Source organism: Echinops telfairi, unplaced genomic scaffold (genome assembly GCF_000313985.2).
Source record: "Echinops telfairi isolate 266 unplaced genomic scaffold, ASM31398v2 ScPeMD7_1713;HRSCAF=2227, whole genome shotgun sequence".
Classification (NCBI taxonomy): domain Eukaryota; kingdom Metazoa; phylum Chordata; class Mammalia; order Afrosoricida; family Tenrecidae; genus Echinops; species Echinops telfairi.
The window spans coordinates 11,697,408-11,702,261 of record NW_022105611.1 but is presented as its reverse complement, the minus strand read 5'-3'; positions in this window follow the sequence as shown (position 1 = coordinate 11,702,261).

Here is a 4,854-nt window from a genome sequence, read left to right as displayed (position 1 = left end):
CAGTGTCTGGACTGGCCCAGACTGACACTGTGACACCGGGAAAACCACTAAAAGCATGCGGCAGAACAACCGTGGGAGCAGAGCAGGGAGTCCCTGAGGGAGTACAAAGGATGGGCTCTGGGGCCACAGCATGGTACCCCAGTGGACCTGACTGAAGGACATGCCTAGAGATCAAAAATCAGACCTTGATCTATTTACAGATTTTTCTTTCTTGTTAAATATTTTTTCTTTTAATTAACTTATTCTGCTATGGGTAATTGGTTTCCTTTTTTGTTGTCATCTCTGTGTTCTCACTGATTGCCTATCTTGCTATGGCTTGTTTTTTTATGCATATTAGTATCTCTACAGATCTATCTAGATAAGATAGACTGGATGAATAGTTGGAGAAGGAAACAACGGGGCCAACGGTTCTGGGGGGACATGGGAGAGGGGGAGGTGGGGATAAGGAGGTGGTGCTGACCAACCCAGGGACAGGAGCGCAACAAGTGATCCAAAATCAGTGGCAAGGATGGTGTGAGAGGCCTGGTAAGGATACAGGAAGGGCAATGTAACAGAGAGAAATTACTGAAACCCAAATGAAGCCTGAGCATGATAGTGGGACAAGAGGAAAGTAAAAGGAAATAGAGGAAAGAACTTGGTGACAAAGGGTGTATTAGTCTGGGTACTTTGGAGAAACAAATCCACCGCAACTCATGGATAAGAGAGAGTTTTATGTAAAGAAAATGTGCATCACGAAAACATCCCAACCCAATTCTGCCCAAGCCCACAAGTCCAACATTAACCCTTTAACCCAACACCAGTCCACAAAATCCTCCACCTCACAAAACAGAGGCAATGATGCCGACTGCAGGAGGAAAGCTGACTCAATAAACGAATAAGCATCTCAGCACTAGCAGGGGTCTCCAAACGGCTGCTCCAGCACCCAGGGCTGCATCGGGATAGATCCATGGGGCTTCTCCTTGGGGATGTCTTATAGGAAGGAAGTCAATCTTGCAAGTTGAAGCAGGGAGCTGCTAAGGCAGCTGCACCCTGGTGCGACCACCACAAAGCAAGAGATCCGAGAACTAAAAAGGTGAGGCTCACGACCCATTTATCCCTCCACCTTTCAATTAGCCCCACATGTGATTATTGGCCAGGTTGGCACAATTAACTAACTCAAAGGGTATTTATAGAGGTCTAAAGACTGGAATGTACATGTGTAAATATATTTATATAAGAGTGTGGGGAAACAGATCTACGTGCATATATTTATAAGTTTAGTATTAAGTCAGCAGATGGACATTGGGCATCCACTATAGCATTTACTCAATGCAAGAACACATCGTTCCATTAAATTGGTATTCCAGGATGCACACCTTCCCAACATGGTTGCTGAAGAAAAATGTGTGCATAAGCAAATGTGAAGAAAGCTGATGGTGCCCGGCTATCAAAAGTTATAGCATCTGGGGTCTCAAAGGCTCAAAGATAAACAAGCGGCCATCTAGCTGAGAAGCATCAAAGCCCACATGGAAGAAGCACACCAGCCTGGCTGACCATGAGGTATAGAAGGGACCAGTTATCAGACTTCAAAGAACTAAAAATCATATCAGTGGGTGCCCACATTCCTGATATGATCACTGAAGATAAATGTGTGTATAAGCAAATGTGGTGAAGAAAGCTGATGGTGTCAGGTTATCAAAAGATATAGCGTCTGGGATCTTAAAGGCTTAAAGATAAACAAGTGGCCATCTAGTTCAGAAGCTACAAAGCCCACATGGAAGAAGCACACCAGCCTGTGTGACCATGAGCTGTCGAATGGATCAGGTATCAAGCATCAAAGAACAAAAAAATCATATCATTGTAAATGTGAGTGAGTGCAGAGTGGAGACTCAAAGCCCATTGGTAGGCAACTGGACACCCCCTTACTGAAGGGTTGTGGGGAGGAGATGAGCCAGTCAGGGTACAGGGTAGCAACGATGAAACATATAACTTTCCTCTAGGTCTTAAATGCTTCCTCCGCACCACTATCATGATCCCAATTCTACCTTACAAATCTGGCTAGTCCAGAGGATGTACATTGGTACAGATAGCAATGGGAAACACAGGGAATCCAGGGTAGATGACTCCTTCATGACCAGTGGTGAGAGTGGCGATGCCTGGAGGGTGGAGGGAATGTGGGGTGGAAAGGGGGAATCTACCTATAGCCTCCTCCCTGGGAAATGGACAGCAGAGAAGAGGGCAGGGGGAGACGTCGGACAGTGTAACATATGACTAAATAATAAAAATTTATGAATTATGAAGGTTCATGAGGGAGGGGGAGTGGGGAGGGAGGGAGAAAATGAGCAGCCGATATTAAGGGCTCAAGTAGAAGGCAAATGTTTTGAGAATGATGATGGCAACAAATGTACATATGTGCTTTTGGATGTATGTATGGATTGTAATAAGAATTGTATGAGCCTCCAATAAAATGATAAAAAACAAATCTCATTCTAAAATAAATAATATTAATTTTAATAATCATAAAACTAATTATTATTAATTTTCATAAAAGTAACATTAGGAGTTTTTTAGCTAATGCTAAATACATGCTTTTGGATGCTGCCAAATTTCAAGACAATCTGAAGAAGATTTGATAAATCACTGGTAAGCACATACCCTGCGCAGGGAATAAAGGCAGAAAAATCCTCAATTTGTATATGAAACTGACTTTTTAGGTCAGAAAATGTTGAGTAACTTTTAAGTATTATAGGAAATGTGGGTGTATCATCTTAAGAAATTGAAAATGTACAGCATCAGCAAAATCTAAAGCACAAGACTTTCTTAAAATATGAAAGAGTACATACGTCCTTTAGAAGACGGTATGCCTGAATGGGGCCGTGGTGTTTGTCCTCGTCTTGCATGCACGAGGAAGCTGGACAACGAAGAAGAAAGATGGGAGAAGAATCCAAGCATTTAAAGTTTAGTGTTGCGGAATCATGTTCAAAGTGCCATGCCTTGCTAGAAGAACAAGCAAGTCTGTCTTGGAAGACGTGGAGTCTAAACATTTTTTAGAAATGAGGATGACAACATTTTGTCTCACATTTTGGGGATATATTATCAAGACACCAGTCCCTAAAGAGGAACCTCGTGCTTGGTAAAGTGGAGGGTCAGTAAAAAGGAGGGAGCCGCTCAGGGAGATGGCTTGACATAGTGGTTGCAACAACGGTCTCAGACATAACAAACTGTGGCCCAGGACTGGCCAGTGATCTGTTCTGTTGTACATAAGTTCGTTATGAGCCAGGACTGACTGGAAGGCACCTACAAGCAATAGTCACATCTATTTAGTACATGTTCTTGATTTTTGTACTATACACAAGAGAATTATCAAGGCACAGCGCTCTGGTGGTGTTCCTCATGTTTGGCAGTTCAAAACCACCAGCAGCAGGAGAAAGTCTGGGCTTTCCACTCTCATAACCAGGGACACTCTCAGGAAGCCACCTGGGGTCATTGTGAATCATCACGGACTCCAGGGCAGGGAGAGTGCCCTTAAAGCAAAGCCACCATGTGCACATAAGAAATGGAAATGTTCGTTAAAAGACATGAAAGAAAGAAACTACCAAAATGAATGTCAGAAGAGACTTTGCAAGTTGCTATCTAAAGTGAATGAAAGAAATGATAAAGTGAAAGAATTGAACAGATGTGAAAGCACAGATTAAGAGGAAAAAGTAGAAAACCCAAAGGCAAGAACAGCCCAGCAGTGCACGCACAGCCAGGAGACATGATCCACGTAAGCAAAGAGGGCAAGACTTCACGCCAGGTCCTTTGGATATATTTTCAAGATGAACCAGCTACTGGGAAGAGACATCATGTTTGATAACTAAGAGGGTGAGTGAGCAGGAGTTAACACAGTGTGAGGAATTAATGAACACTGTCGGTGCAGTGATGCTAGGTGCTCACACCTAGCAATGGTTGGGAGGATGGCAGAAAGCTGGGCAGTCTTCTGTTCTGTTACACCCAGGGCCATTATCACGAAGCTACATCAAGAGCACCTTACAACAACACTATCAACAACATACAAGATATACATATTTAGCGATATACTCATCAGGCTCTCTTCTCAGAGTGATGAAATTTTTTCCACTTGTTTAAATATGTATTGTCAAATGAAGTGTAAATGCCAGATACCTTGTTTCAAAGGCTTATTTATCATAACTAAACGATTGTCAATTGTGGCGTTGTTCCATTAAGAGTGCGTATAGCACCAAGTAATTCCTAATTGCACGTAAATGGAGATTGGGAAGACTGCCGTGGGAATGCTGCTCCATCTACGTGAACTGCTGGCAGACTACCCACAAATATCCAAGTAAACACGCCCACATTGGAACTGACATTGAGAGAACAATAAAGGAAAGAGGGATAACAAGTGTGAAAAAGAAGAGAACTTGCTACATTCAGCAGCTGGTGATACTTGAATGTTTGAAGAAAGGGCCAAAGAGATCAAAGAAGATTTGCACAGATATTTGGTAGATCTTCCAGAACAGAGGCTCTCACCATGGACCTGTTTGATATAAGAATATCTTCCAAGCAGGTTAGCAGGAGTGAAGCGTTGTATTTGATAATTTCCTCAAAGCCAGGATTCATGCCTGCTTATGCTTCAGTAAAAAGCTTTAAATTTGTGCTCATTGATAATCTTACTCTTCCTTTCTCACTCAAGGTTATTTGCACTATCATTCTCATGTGCCTGTCAAGTCACCTCACAGAGGTCTTGGAAAACAGTTTACTTAGGCCCACTTGAAGGCCATCTTCAAGTAACAGCTGCTGTGACAAACAGTACTTCCAAAGGGCTTGCATTTCAACCTGTCCTGAACTTGAAATCTACTCCACAGAGTGGCAGCT